Source organism: Pinus tabuliformis, chromosome 1_1, assembly GCF_031772625.1.
Source record: "Pinus tabuliformis cultivar Carrire ecotype Pingquan chromosome 1_1, CPIR1, whole genome shotgun sequence".
NCBI classification, from domain to species: domain Eukaryota; kingdom Viridiplantae; phylum Streptophyta; class Pinopsida; order Pinales; family Pinaceae; genus Pinus; species Pinus tabuliformis.
Genome location: NC_142297.1, coordinates 292619678 through 292636770, shown reverse-complemented (window position 1 = coordinate 292636770; position 17093 = coordinate 292619678). Strand labels below are relative to the sequence as shown.

At 33.9% G+C, this 17093-nt stretch overlaps 1 pseudogene; it reads left to right on the top strand.

The window, feature by feature from the left end:
* The first annotated feature begins 8261 nt into the window (after positions 1-8261).
* LOC149212709 (protein SMALL AUXIN UP-REGULATED RNA 12 pseudogene) lies at positions 8262-9143 on the top strand (annotated as a pseudogene).
* The last annotated feature ends 7950 nt before the right edge of the window (positions 9144-17093 follow it).

The window sequence follows — 17093 nt, the reverse complement described above, 5'->3', positions numbered from 1 at the left end:
TGGAATACCCATTGCAGGACAAATCTATTTCAGATACAAGCCTTTGATATATTTGTTCAGCATTTACTTTTGCAAGGGTGAACTAGTTTCCTTTCCCAATTTGTAAGGGCACAACATCTAGGTACTCGTAAAAGAATTGGTATGGCTGATATACTCTACTCTGATGTAAGGGCACAGCATCCAGGTACTCGTAATAGATAGATATCAACTTTTGATAATTCCATACTCGTAAAAGAATTAATCAAGGCTCATTCATCCATTTTCTTATCTGTTGTAGAATACTGTAGTTTAATTTCATTTTAGCAAAATATATCATGACCTGAATCCCATTGAGTCAGTCATCTACCATCCCTCAGACTTCTGCCTTCACCATCGGAGCAATGAACATCAAGGGAAGGGCGGAAGGGCAGACGGAGGCAGACACGCTGGTTAATGGTTTATATTTTTTATGGTTCCGGTTTCAGGCATATCAATGGTTCCTATATAATGGTTTCCTTTAATTTAGACATCACATCTCTCTTTTTCTTTCTTCTTCTGAATTCATTTCAGAGTTTTTTATTAATTTTTCCATAAAGGTTTTAGGCTTGACTTTCCTCTTCTCCTTGGGGCTTAGCGTTCCTCAGATTATGGAGATGAGTGTTGCACACATTGGTATGTAGTGTAGGGTTCCGTTAATTTATATGCCTTTTTTTTCTTTATGTGCATTTGTTAAGAGTTCTTGATTTAATTATTCTATCATTTCAGTCATCTAAAATTTTAAAAGTTGGATTTATGGTGCATATGAAATGGCATGTGTTCATATTTTTGAAATTTTAGTCAGAGCAAAGAAAAGAAAAGATGGATGGATTTGGTATTGCATATGAATGACATGTATTCTTTGTATATGTTTGGCCATCTATGGAGGTTTTTTGATTTTGGGTAATTAACTTAATCTAAAATGAAATAAGACTTTCAATGTGTTCCTTGTAATATAAATATAAACAAAACATCTAAAAAAAATAATTGCACAATGATCCAGTCCAAGAAAACAAGATTTTTCACAAAGCAATCAACTCTTCTAAAAAAAATTCAACAATTCCAATTTAATAATTCTATCAGCCTCTCTTTATACATTTTAGGACAGTTGCTAGTTTATATACTCTTAAATTTTTTTTGGCTAGCACTAATAAATATAAATTGCTAAAACTTGTGGGGCTTCTATATGTATAATTTATTTTTAATCACTGAAAGCGGGTATCAGTTCGTATCAGTAGATTTACATGTTTTCTACAAGGTACGTGCGCATATTAAATGGACTGTACTTCCTATCACAATCCCTTACCAGGCTTCATTTAGGGTTTGGTGTGAGAATGAATTCCCAGCCATTAATGTCCAGTGTCCTCTGCGTATGATGTATTGTGTGCTAGCACTTTAGTCTTGGTGAGCTGGAAGGCTTCTGACAGATCTTCCTACGGTTTTACAGCGTAGCACAATACATAGCATCATTGCTAAATAAGAGCCGACGAAATGAACGTAGGAAAAATAAATTTTAAAATTTGGAAAAAATAAATTGATTTTTTTTTTAATGTTTATATTGGAATCTAGTCTATTTAGATTTAATGTTACAATCAAACTCATTTTGAATGCATTATTATCCTGTTGCAACAAGGAATAATAACTTTAGATATAAATCAATAAGTTTATTTAGATATAAACCAATAAGTTTGATCGTTTATTATCTATTTCTCTTTTTAGATGCGGAGATAAGGCTCTAGTTTATTGTTCAATATATAAATAATTAAATATAAGGAATATAAAAATATTAATTTTTAAATAATAAATTAGAAAGTAAAAAACATTTTATTTAAACTATCTAATCAACATATTTGAATATGGATGGATTAAGTTAAAATTCAAGAATGATTAACTATAACAAATGTACTCATATAAATTAAATGGTTGGTAAATATCAATAGTGATCAATCCATAATAAACATCAAAATATTTACTTCATTATAGATTTAAAGTTACAATCAACTTTGATCCATCATAGTTCAGGATCTACCACGCCGAGAGGGATCAAATCTCTTTTATTTTTATTTTAGTTTATTTTGACGAGTTAAATGTTTACATGAAATTACATTACAACATCTCTACCATACTAGGATAGAAGGTAAAAATAAATAAATCATAAGAGTTATATTTAAAATTATTATTATGATTGAAGATAAAATGAATTAATATAAGTTAAAAATATGCACATTAAAAAAAATGTGACAAGATATTCACCCCACTTTATCATTGAGATTATAGGCTTTGTTACAATATCATGGGCCAATACCATGGCTTATCATTACCACATGCCCAAAAATTATAACTCATTTCATATGGCACTTGTTTATATCCCATTTTTTTAATTAATAAATTTAATTAAAAAGTAAAGAAAGAGATAACTACTTTGGAAATAATTCTTGGACTTTGATTTGTGACTAAAAATATTTTAGAATATTTTATGGATGCTAAATCCCTACCATCCACTTAATGATTGTTGATAATTAAATTAAAATTTTGTAAACCCAATTCCAAAGTAAACATGCTTATTGGTATAATTAAAGTCTACTAAATCAAAATACTCTAATTTAAGAATTATGTGGACAAATTAGTTAATATTAATTGTTTTTTTGTCTAAATAAGACTATTCTATTATTCACATTAAAGGTATATAGTTACAACATGACTAGCATAAGAAACAGCTGCCCAGAAGGAAAGGCAGCTTGAAACATAAAATTAAGGCAGCTTGAAACAGAAAATTGTCCAGAACAGAAAGTTTGGACTGGGCCAAATTATGCAGTCCTGCACAGGGGAGCTAGCGTTACCCATCTTGGCCTTGCTGAGCTTGCAAGCATCACAAAAAACATGCATATCTAACCTCGATGCAACAACAGTTACCACAATTATCAACAGTGGCAAAAAGCCCTCAATACTGGGCCGCATAATCTGAGACGAAGTTGCAGAGCATGAATTAGGCGTCTGGAGGCTCCTCCATGATCCTACACCAACCACCATCAGCCAGATTCTGAGATTGAGCATCCTCGTTCACAGACGAACCCGCGGTCGTTGGCTCCATCACTGTGTCATTGACATTGCTTGCCGGAGTCTCCATAGCTCGCGGGGGAACCAGAATTCGGCATAGAAACTAAGCCTCGGTCCTCCTGGAGAACACTAGACTTGCCCTCTTCCTGGGCTTCCTCAAGAAAGAGCACCGAGACATGGGCTGTAATCCGAGGACGGTTCAAGGTGTAATTAAAAGTGAAGATTGCAGAACTGAAGGAGTGCGAGGACGAGGAACCTGGAGAGCTGGGCTCAAGGAATTGACTGGGGCACAGAAAGCGCCCTCTCCTGCTGCAAGTGCGAGGGTGTTGGCTAGAAGTGAATTCACTGGAGGGAGAGCGGGAAGAAGGGCGAGAAGGCGCACCCCGAGAGATGCCTCTGCGGCTTAACATCCTTTGGCGGGGGCGAGGCATAATGACAGCGATGGCGCCCTTGTGGATACTAGAACGAACCACCGGAGAGGTAAGACTTAGGCCAGACAAACAAACAATCAGACGGGAGCCCAAAGCTTCAGAGGGAGTCAGGGAAATTGACAGAGGCAGCTTCTCCGAGCTAGCAGAGCAAGAGCCCAACCAACATAACATAAGAGACACCTGAAGAAACCCATGGCGGAGGCTGGTTTTAATGCCCATTCCCCTGCCTCGAGACGCTCCCGCCATTACTGTGGCATTCATGGAAGCCGAGAGCCAAAACATAACAGAGCGTGCAGAGGTGAAAGGTGAATCAAAGTCGCTAGCACAAATTCCTTTAAACAGAGCGAAACTCACCTGCTTGTGATCATTCGGCCAGATGTAAATGGCTTCGCTGTACAGGGTTGGCAGGTGGCAGCTTTTCTCACCCCACTCCAGTCCCATCGCTTTTAAGGCAGACTTAAACACCTGCATCCAGGGTGTTAATATTAATTGTTAATCATAATTAAATAAATATTAAAAAAAATGGAGTTGTGTTTCTTCACATTATGAGAAGGGTAAGTGATGTAAGAGGATCCAAACCTATGAAAAGGAATGTGACGGTGGGAAGAGATCATACAACATAAGATATGAATATTACATTTTTCTATTGTTTACATGGATAGGTATGTGTATTTTGAAATAGAGCTTCCATAATTTTGATTTAATAATCAATAATTATTAGGTTGAAGGTAGGGATTTCATCTCCAAAGAATATTTTAGTATATTTTTAGCTGTATTCACAAATCAAATATTGAAATTCATCTCTAAGAAATGCTTAGTTTACCTTCTTTTTTTTGTAACTATAGGAATGGACAACTAGGTGAGGCTCATATTCGAGTGACATAGGGTTGATTCTAGCCAGTACCACTATACCTCTGGGCATGTGATCTATACTCCTCTTGAGTTACTTTTGAAGGATTTGAACCTTGGATCTCTTAGTTTACACAATATATCATATGACAATGACTACCAACTCAATTGTAACCCACGAACTATGCCCTTTTTGCCATTTTAATTAAATTAATTAATTAAAAGTAATATTATATGTAACTAGTTATGGTTTTTTAACCCTGTAGTCTTAATACACTATGGTATTGCACCCATGATATTGTAACAAATTGTATTTTCAAATTCTAAATATTTATGGTAAAGTGGTGATGAATCTCCGTAATTAAATTTTTTTTTAAATATTTTTTAAAATATATATATATATATATATTTAACTCATACAACAACAATAATAAACTCATACAACAACAATAATAATAATAATATAATTTATTTAATTTCTATAAATTTTAATTAAAATATGTTATAAATAAAGTATTTTTATAGTAATTGTAAAGAGATATCTATCTATATTTACTTACTATAATATATATAATATATATAGGGTGTATACCTAAGCTACAATTTTCATGATAACCAAAAATGGCGACCACGACTATTACCCAATTTTCCAAATAAAAAATTATTATATTTTACCAAAATTACCCCAGAATTTCCATCTATAACCCAATTACCAAAAAAAAAAATAACAATAAAAAATAACCAAGGTTAACCCTATAACCCAATTATCCAATTTCCAAAAAAAAAAAAATATTTTACTAAAATTATGCGAAAATTTCCATCTATAACCCAATTTTCCAAAAAAGAAATTGCTAAATTTTAGCAAAATCATGAGGGGATTTCCAATATTTTCCCAGCGAGCTTAGTTAAAATAGGCTAATGTATAATTGTCCCTTAATTACCTGGGTACCAATCATTGTCCATACCATTGGCTAAGTACCTCCACTAATTCGTATCATTCTCCTTACAATTAGACAAGTTCAAAGGAGATGAGAAGATAAGGTCCAACCCCATTGAATTGATTGATGGGACGGCGCGGTCTTCGACGGAAAGCTTCAATTCATTGTAGTGCGCGGCAAATCCAACTCAACCAGCTGTAACGGTCCAGGAGTAGGATGTGACAACCTTACTAGCAATGGCTGGAAATACCTAACCGACCAAACTGCTTCACTCAGATAGGCCGGAATAAGTAAGGCAGTAAAAAAGCACTCGTACACGATATTCAAACTCAGTGAGTATTTTCGTAACCGCTTGTTCATCTATTAAAAAACCGTAGTCAAACTCATCGTTTTGTTCTAATTTTTTAATTTTTTTTAGGTATATATATTTTTCTCTTAAAATTTATAAATTTGAATTGTATAATTTCAAATTCATTGAAATTTAGTTTATAAATTTGAATTGTATAATTCTAAATTCATTGAAATTTATAAATTTGAGTGCTCTAATTTTAAATTTATTGAAATTTATAAATTGGAGGATAAAAATTTTAAATTTAATTTTGAGTTAAGAGATTTATTGAGTTGATAAGTTTATTCTATAGTCCAGTGTGATATGTAACTCATTTTGCTCACGTAGACCCAAATAAAAAATTTCAAAAATGTAAAAATAAAAAAAATTAAATAACTATATCTGTATTTAAAATGGATCTAGGCTGGTTTTACAGCTCAGTATGATCAGATGTCTAAGTTTGTCTGTCCATCCATACCTCTTTAAAATAAAAATTATGTTTTAAATAGAAAAATAATGTTGGCTAAATTTGAAAAAAATAAATATACTATGAACTGATTAAAAATAAAAAATAAAAATAATGTAAAATAAATATTTAAATTTTATACTTTTCAAAACTATTTTAACAAGAAATTTAAATAAAATATTTGAACATATATGTTACTAATTTATGTCATATGAATTTCATACATATTTATATAAAAAAATTAAACTTTAATGATTAAAATTTTTATTTAGTCTTATATATTTATATATATGTTTAAAATTAAAAAATACAATTTAAACAATAAAAAACAAAACATTATATTTTACTAATGAATAATTTTAATCTTTTTAAATTCATATTAAATCTGTATTTAATAATCTATACTGATTATAATCAAAATCTGATTTCTAAAACATCAACAATTAAAACATTACCTCCCATTGATATTTTACTTCGAGTCGGGATTACATTCACTCGAAGGCAATTATATTGCTGAGCAAAACAATCACAGCGGCCGTTTAAAATAAATCACAAGCAAATCATCGGCGTAGTCTAACGGCTACATTTGGCCGAATTGTAATCGCGGCACTTTTCTTTTTTGGGGTTAAGTCGGCGAAAATCTAGCTACGTGATTTGATTTTTATTAGATTTTAATGTATTTCATTTAAATTCCACTTCAAGTCGGGATTACATTCACTCCAAGGCAATTATATCGCTGAGCAAAACAATGACAGCGGCCGTTTAAAATAAATAATAAACAAATCATCGGCGTAGTGTAACGGCTACTTTTTGCCGAATTGTAATCACGGCATTTTTTTGGGTTCGCTCGGTGAAAATCTAGCTACGTGATTTGATTTTTATTAGATTTTAAGCGGCAGTTTAAAATAAATAATAAACAAATCACGGCATTTTTTTTTTTGGGTTCGCTCGGTGAAAATCTAGCTACGTGATTTGATTTTTATTAGATTTTAACATATTTCTAGGTTGGTTTTTTTTTAATATAAAATAGATTTAATATTTGGATTTTTTATAAAAAAAGAAAGTTGGTGTAATTTAAAATGAGTGCAATGGAATAAATTAAAATTATTGCTTAATTATTTTAGGTTTTGATTCATTCATCAAAGAATTTGACAAGATTCGGTTCAATCTTGTTTTATTATTTAAAATATATTTCTGAATATATAAATGGATTTAGTGTTTTAGAATATTTTTAGGACACTTAAATTGTGCAAAGTTTACATATCAAATTTGTAATTTCAACAAATTCTTATTAGAATTAAGATAAATTTCATTAGAAAATATTGCAAAATGCAAAATAGTTAGATTTAGATTAAATTAAATGACTCATTAATGTCAATTAACATCATTTTAAATTATTATTTCATTATTATTATTAATTAAAAAAACATTTAGGAAAAGAAATTAATAACTATCATATTCACCTCACTTTATAATAGAGATTCTTAACTTGTAAAGAGATCATAACTCACTAATACGGCATATTTAAAAACTATAACTCATATTTATCCAACATTTTTTAATTAATCAATTTAACACAAACATTGAAATAATTTTAAACTTTTAATACGGAAAATGTATAAAAATATTATCAAATAACTAATAAATTTTAAAAATCCACTACTCGCATTGTAATAATTAAATTAAAATAAAATAAAAACTTAATCATTATTATAATTGTAATTTAATTTTCATTCAAAATAAAAAATAAAAAACCTTTAAACTACACCCAAAATCATCCATCGTATATTATACGTTTACAATACTCATAAAATTGGTCGACACAGTTTGTAAAACGATTAGATTCCTCAAGCCGATTATGCCATTGACAGCTTTTGACTGATAAGAAAGAGATAAGTTCTTGAAGCGACAACGCATTAACATTGGTCTACGGCCATCCCTACATTTGTTGGGGCCACGTTCCTGCTGCTGCGTCGTTTCTCATGGCAAGTGGGCTTAGAGTTCTGTGTGGATGGCATCTTGTAAGTGGTTCCATAAGAACACAGTGGACCCAATTGGCACATACCATTTCTACCTCATCACATGCGATCTTGTTTCTGTTCTTTGGATCATGTCTTTCAATTATTATATATACAATGCCGATGCCTTCTTTTGACATCAATTCTTGTATTCGGTTCTAAGAAATAGCCTGAAAGTTCCCTTTCTGTGCTTCTGGTCCATTTAATCAATGGCAATGGCAAGAAGATTCAGGGATCCTCAAGTTCTTCTTTTGAAGCAGATAATCAAGGCGCTTTGCGGGTTTACAAAGGTGTATAAAGTAACTGGATGTGGCCTTTCTGCAAAAAAGACACGGTACTTCGTGATGGAAGATGAGGCCATGGAAAATCATGCTGTGCTCTGCCTTTAGATGTTCCCAGGGGACATTGTGCAGTGTATGTTGGAAGAGAACGAAGAAGATATATCGTCCCTGCCACTTATTTCAATCATTCTCTGTTCCGTGTATTGTTAGTGAAGGCCGAAGAAGAGTTTGGGTTTGATCACCAGATGGGGCTCACCCTTCCCTGTGACGAAGTCGTTTTCGAGCACCTGATGAGTATGTTTGGAAAAAGGGATAATCCAGCGCCTGCAAATTTGAAGCTGGATGAAATCATTGATTGCCATTCTAAAAAAGGAATGGGCCGCACATGCTAGTGTTTACTCACTTATCCAATTTGTCGTTGCAGTGCATTCCTTCTGGAATCCAAATAACATTTCCAGTCTTAAAAGATGAAATGTGCTTGAGTCTTGTCGGGTTTGTGGAGCCTCAGGTTGCGAGTTAGCAGAACCAGGTCGGTAAAAATGCGGCCTATTCTGACCAAAGGTTGATACTGACAGTAGTTAATTTGAAGTAAAAGCAATCACAAGGGATTAGGCAGAACACAGTATGCCTTTTATCTGTATTGGGGTTAGCATGGTCAATGCCATTTCAGAATCCAGATATTGGCAATGTACATATTTGTAAACAACATTAAAGATTTACAGGATATACCATTTTGACCATTATATTTCTCTTAAAAAATATTCGCAACTTCCATCGTTATATTTTCTCTCTACATTGAATAAATCTTTTATTCTGGCATGTTTTAACATATAATCAGCAACCGTGAAGTCCCATCTTGTGTCATAAAATGTAATTGAATTTGATGTTTATTTCATTTAGGTTTAATAATCAATGTTTGGAGAAACATTCGAAGACTGGAGCAGTCGACAACAATCACATTTTACTTTTTAAATCAATACATTGTGAAAACCAAAAGCATCGTGAATTCTTAAACACGAGCAATAGTCACACTAATGAGATCTGTTAAGAAAACCTTGGGCAGGTTTTGCAATGGTTTTGATGTATTTTTAATATATGTGAGCACCAACACAATCTAAAAATGTGATATTAGACGACCTCATATACGTTTTTAAACATTTTCAAAGTTAGATAGGGAGTAGATAGTGACAACCATCTAAATTCTAGACCTATAACGTTGAAATAAATTTAAATTGAAGTTATGACCATAGGAAATTACCGAAAAAGACATGTGGACATGTGTCCTCCATCACGGATAAACACTCAACACCTCTGACCTAATCGTACTTATGGTCGTGGAAAATACAAACACCATCCATGGAAATTTGTGCAATCATGTAATTTTACGCAATATCACATAGCATCTTAAGGCTCAGTTTCCATGGATCTTGTAACTCGTTTACATGCCGGAACAATGGAGTAAGCGAAATTTTTATACAAAACCTTTTTACTAATTACTATAAACTAAATTTATTTCAAATATTTACACCGATAGGCATCTTTTTGTTGAAAATGGTTAGGCCAACCATTATCTCCCTTTTTGGGAGGCCAACATTTATATTATCTTGTTATCTAGAAACGACATATGTCCTTCAGCAACACACAGGTATCTGTCATTTATTTTTATGTTTGCGTTCTTCACGGGGTATCTATAATGTGTCAGTTTGTGAACAGCTTGCATTAGATATGAGATTATACGAAGGCTAATCAACATCTCAAAACAGTTGAATGGTAAGTGAAATCATGGATCGATTCACAAACTGGCCAGAAGCCGTACATCCATTGGTTCACAAAGAAACCCTAAACTAAAAGGGCATCTCATGACGCACGATCAACTGAATCGACTTTTTAGGGTCGGATGAAGGGTGATTATCAATTGTTTAGTGTTGGTTCTCTCCTGCATTTGCAATACTTGAAACCTTGATGTCTGCTCAAACAACGAACTTTATTGATCCTCATCAGCTTCGCAGGACAACATATTACAGTTGCGCATTGGTAGCTCTCTACTACCGGTAAGAATTTTAGCATGTACTTGAAGTGTTGCCAATCTTACCAAGAGGGCAGGTTTGCCACAGGCTCTATTCCAATCTGTTATGTTTGCAACAACAAGATTAGGCTGACTTTTTTTTTTAATACAGAGCATGGCTCCATGGCTTCCTCCGTAGGAACATTGCTCAACCTTGGATCCATAATTTTCCAAACTTCTTCTTTGGCGGATTTTGTTATCTTCTTTACCAACCGTACTATATTCATACCCTCTTCAACTTCACAATTTCCTACTAGTCCACCTTTGGGAATAGGCCTCTTAAATAAGTGACTGCAGAAGTCTAATATTACATCAAATGTTCTGCATTTAGCAGCAGCATTAATGATTATACCCTTCTTGCACACTGCTGTCCTAATCGATCAAAGTTTGTCATGTGCTCTGAATTAATAATCAATTTGAGGATGAAATGGCAAACAAATGAGTTAAATTAAATTCAGGTGATTTGAAGGTAAATAGGAAAGTCTCTTTCTGCTTAATCTCATGAATTTTCTCTCACTAATTCATATAGGAAAATGCCCCTTCTTAATTTGGAAGAATTGTCTCATTGAGCCTCTCGAAATGTGGAATTATACCCAAGTCTGTGGCATGCAAGGATATCATTTAAAGGTACATTTGGTAAGTTGATGATTTATTTCCTTGCCTCATTTGGGTCTGATGTGATGTCTTGGATTTGGTATGTTATTATAGAGGTAAGCTCAAAGTGACGTTCGTTATGTCTCTGCCTCGTTTGGGTCTGATACAATGTATTTCTCTACCTCATTTGGGTTTAATACAATGTATAGTTTCTGGATGTCTATGGAGATTAAAAAATATTTATGTATTGTGTATTCCATTTATGCACAACTGTAATATATCTTATTGTTAAGGATGCATTCTACCATATTCCCATATAAGATTGTGATCCACTTTGCTTAATAAGTGAACTTCATTTCTGGTGCTCAATGACAGAAAACAATGAAGACTCATGGAAGAGCTTATGTATTACATTACAAAGCACATAAATTTATACAAAACCCACTACAGTTATTCACCTACTGTTATTTATTATTTATCTAAATCCGCTGACTATAGCCGCTCTACGCCGACTAACATTGATGACTCGCCGACTATAGTCGTCATACGATCAAGCCTGATTAACGTTCTAACACCTCCCCTTAATCACGACGACCTAAACTTTAACTTGCCTGCTGGTCTAAGCCTCAGCTAGGCTTACAACAAAACATTTCATTTTTGCCTTCTTACTAAAGGGTCCATGCTTGTTCATTTGCTGGTGAAGTTTCATCTTCACCTTTATCGCTTTCCTTATGAGCTTCCTCTACTCCTTGCTTACGTACTTAACATCAACAACCTTTTATGGATTGGGATGCAATGCAAGATACCAAACAAGGTAATCTAATTCATGTTCTCCCCACTGTCCATGAGGAACCAGCGAAGGAACCACAAAAATGCACTCATCTTTGAACATAAGTGACCTCTCTACAACATCCATGGTAGTATCCTCCACTCTCGCAGAAATATTAGAAGTGGATCCAACCACATTACTAGTAATTTGGTTCACGGACCAGCAAGTTTTGCTCTCATATGGAATGGACTCTAGCTCTGGATCTTTATGATCACCAATAGAATCATTATGTTGATCTAATAATTCTTGTGACTCAAACATACTACCTGAATAGAAAAGATTACCAGGCCAAAAATTACTTCCAAATTGGCTCTCTAAAAATGCATCATCAAAAAAATCAATATCCAACATTATCCCACTCATTGTACTTCAATCATAGAAGTAACCTTGTACCCAGATCTCAACACAGGTTGGCCCCTTCTATATGCAACTCCTCTGCTCTTTATGCAACTCCTCTCCTCTGCTTCTTCAAATAGCAGAACAATTGCTACACAACATTTTCCAACAACGAGCTCTCCTTCTCTTGTCAACGTTCATCTTAAAAGGTCTACAATGACATAGCAGATGATAACACAAACTTCAAGAATAACAGCCCCATGTCACAACCTAGAATGCTCTCTTTTTCATGCTAGACTGGCCAACTACAGGCTTCTGTAAATAAATCAATGGTAGCAGCTATCACTTCAACGAACAATTTCACAATGTTCTTCCAGGACTATACACACAATCGGTTCAACAACAACGCTTTTATACTGTGCTCAATCCACAACAGACACAATAAAAAAGACAGGCCTCATGCCCAATGTGGTCGCACCTTCCACTATAGTTGCATGAACACAACTCCAATCTTCACACAATAGAGTTACCACGCTTCAGACTCGGGCATACTAGTAATCTACGCCTCCTCCACATGAAGGATCAAATGGGCTGTCAACTCAATTATCTTCACACAACAACAACTTTCACATGCCAATGCTCCTCAGGCCAATGCTCTTAATTCTCTTCACACACAACCTCTTTCACGTCCTCAAGCTTACACACAACTCAGCCACACTCTTTTTCTCTAGATTGTGTGACTCTCCAAACACAATGGCACACGACAAGAACTTTTCACCATGTTGCTTTCCCACAGTAGTAAGAGCTCATGCACTCTAAGCTTCACATTATAGGCAGCTTTAGTCAATAAGGAACACACTTTACTCTCACAAAACACAGCTTTCATGCACAGCAAGAGCCACACGGCTCTGCCTCACCTCACAGCCAGCTCTATGACCTCACAAGTACACCGCTTACTAGCCAATGATGTAAGTTCGTAACAGGCGCAAGAGGAATCACCGATAATGATGATGACACTCAAGGTACTACAATACACTTCACGTGGTGTGAATACATGAGTCGATGTCGAACACCATGCAAAATCTTTCGGTCGAAGGCCATTGATGTAAACCTGTTGCCGGAAGTGAGAAACTTGCCATTGAGGCATGCAAGCTTTAAAGTACTGAAACGGTTGTTCCTAAGTCAGCTTCTTGGATAATGAGTTGATGTCGACAAGAAGTGACCCATCGTAGGAGGGCCTTAAGGAATCCCACATCTACGACATGAAACAAAGCAAATGATTTTGTGGAGGTGAAATCAATCTGATGATACAGCCAGCTCTGTGACCTCACAACTTACCTCACCTCACAGCCAGCTCTGTGACCTCACAACTTACCTCACCTCATAGCCAGCTCTGTGACCTCACAGCTTACCTGAGCTCCGATACCATGACAGAAAACAATGAAGACTCATGGAAGAGCTTATGTATTACATTACAAAGCACATACATTTATAAAAAAATCACTACAGCGATTCACCTACTATTATTTATTATTTATCTAAATCCGCCAACTATAGCCGCTCTACGCCGACTAACATTGATGACTCGCTGACTATCGCCATTATAATATCAAGCGTGATTAATGTTCTAACACTCAAATCCTGGATATCACGATGTATGTATTTATTTTGATGTCATAAATCATTTATAATTAAAAAAATTTACTATCATTGCTTAATCATATTTCTTCCAACTTGTTGAATTGAATTGAATTTTGTAGTTAAAATCCTTCAGAAATCGAGAGTAATAGTGCAACTAGGGTGAATCTGAATTAGAATGACAAAAGGGCAGGTTTGTCATAGGCTCTATTCTAATCTTTTATGTTTGCAACAACAAGGTTAGGCTGCTTTTCGAAATTTTGGGAATAGAAGCATATTTGTCCTATTTTGGTTTTTTTTTAATGTTTAATGACATTCTACACTTTGTTTTTCAACACAGAACATGACTCCATGACTTCCTCCCTAGGAACATTTCTAGGAACATTTCTCACCATTGGACAGATTTCTTTATCTTCTTCGCCCACCATACTATATTCATACCCTCCTTAAATTCACAATTTCCTACCATGCCATCTTTGGGAATAGGCCTCTTTAATATGTGATTGCAGAAGTCTACTATTACATAAAATGGAAACTTTGTTCTCTTGTGCATTTAGGAGCAGCATTAATGATAATGCCCTTCTTGCACATCCTTGTTCTAATTGATCGAAGTGTATTATGTCCTGTAAATTAATAATCGAGATGAGGATGAAATGGAAAAAAAATGAGTTAAATTAAATTTAAATGATTTTAAGGTAAATGGGAAAGTCTCTCTATGCCTAATCTCATGATTTTTTTCTCATTAATTCATGTAGGCAAAGACCCCTTTTTAATTTGGAACAATTGTCCCATGGAGCCTCTCGAAATGTGGCATGATACGCAAGTTTGTGACATGCAAGGTTATATTTAAAGGTACGTTTGGTATGTTATAATAGAGGTAGGTTCGATTGGTCATTCATTATGTCTTTGCCTCGTTTGAGTGTGATACAATGTATGTCTCTACCTCATCTTGTTTGATACAATGTATAGTTTCTGGATGGTTATGGAGATTAAAAAATATTATGCATAAGATATTCCATTTATGCACACCTATAATATATCGTTATTGTTAAAGCTACATTTTACAACATTCCAATGCGAGATTGCATGTCATTTTGCTTAATACGTGAACTTCTTTTTTCTGGTCAAAGCCTGGATATTATGTCGTATGCATTTATTTTGATGTCACAAATAATTTATAATTAGTTTTTTACTATCGTTGCTTAATCAGATTTCTTTCAACTTGTGGAATTGGATTGAATTATGTAGTTAAAATCCTTCAGAAATCCAGAGTAATAATACAAGAAGGGTGAATCCGAATTAGAATGGCAAGAGGGAAGGTTTACCACGGTATCTAATCTAATATGTTATGCTTGCAACAACAAGGTTAGGTTGGATTTTGAAAATTCAGGAGTAGAAGCATATTTGTCTTGTTATTTTGGTTTTTCTTAACATTGATAAGGTGTTTAATGGTAATATACCCTTTGTTATTTAATACACAACATGGCTCCATGGTTTCCTCCCTAGGAACATTCCTCATCCTTGGTTTCATAATTTTCCAAACCTCTTTTTCGGCAGATTTCTTTATCTTCTTCACCCACCATACTATATTCATACCCTCGTCAAATTCACAATTACCTACCAGTCCAGCTTTGGGAATATGCCTCTTCAATAACTGACTACAAAAGACTAATATTACATAAAATGGTAACTTTTTTCTCTTATTCATTTAGGAGAACCATTAATGATAATGCCCTTCTTTCACATCCATGTCCTAATCGATCAAAGTGTATCATGTCCTTTGTATTAATAATCAAGTTGGAGATGAAATAGCAAAAAAATGAGTTAAATTAAATCTATATGATGTCAAGGTAAATGGGAAAGCCTATTTATGCCTAATGTCATGAAGTTTCTCTCATTAATTCATATAGGCAAAGGCCTCTTCTTAATTTGGAACAATTGTTGCATAGAGCCTCTCGAAATGTGGCATTATACCAAAGTTTGTGACATGCAAAGGTATCATTTAAAGGTACATTTGGTAAGTTGATGGTTTATTTCATTACCTTATTTAGGTCTCATGCACTGCCTTGGATTTGGTATGTTATAATAGAGATAGGTTGGACTAGTGAAGTGATCATTCATTGTATTTCTGCGTCATTTAGGTTCGATATAATCTATAGTTTCTAGATGGCTATGAATATGCGCTGTGTATGGAGGATGGTTGGACGTCATTTACCCTCATGTATGTATATTCTATCATGTTCTAGCCTGTAAATGATGGAAAAGTACAAGGCTGACAAGGATTTTATCAGATTTTAGATTTGAGCAATCATTTGAATAAATTAGATATCTTGGACTAGGAAGTCATTGTTTAATACAGAGAAATGATTTATTTTGAGTGATGTTGTTTTAGTTTTGTACCAATATGTTACATGCTTCTTCTAAATATTTAAACCATGTTTGTATGTTTGAATTGGTTTAGCTTTCAATTTTGTAACTTTGTCATTTGAACATAAAATTTCGTTGGCAGTCATAGATCATGAGAGACTTACACATATGTATTCGTCGATTTGTGTATTGTCATTAAGTGCACAAAATATTAAAAGATATTTATGCATAATATATTCCATTTATGCACACATGTAATATATCCCTCTGGTTAAGTTTGCATTTTACCACATTCCAGTATATGATTGCAGGCCACTTTTCTTAATACATGAACTTCTTTTTTTGTTCTCAAAACATGGATATGATGGTGTGTGCATTTATTTTGATTTCACAAATCAATTTTGATGTCACAAATAATTTATAATTAATTTTTTTACTGTCATTTCTTAATTAGATTTCTTCCAGCTTCTAGAATTGAATTGACTTATGTAGTTAAAATCTCTTAGAAATCCAGCGTAACAATGCAACTAGAGTGAATCTGAATTAGAATAGTAAGAGGGAAAGTTTTCCACGGACTCTATTCTAATCTATTATGTTTGCAATAATAATATTAGATTGAATTTTTAAATTTTGGGAATCGAAGCATATATGTCTTATTTTAGTTTTTTTAACATTGATAAGGTGTTTAATGACATTCTATCCTTTGTTTTTCAATAGAGAGCATTGCTCCATGGGTTCCTCCCTAGAAATATTTCTGAGCCTTAGATATATAATTTTCCAAACTTCTATTTTGGAGGATTTCGTTATCTTCTTCAACCACTGTACTATATTCATACCCTCTTCAAATTCACAATTGCCTACTGAATTTTTCCTCATAACAA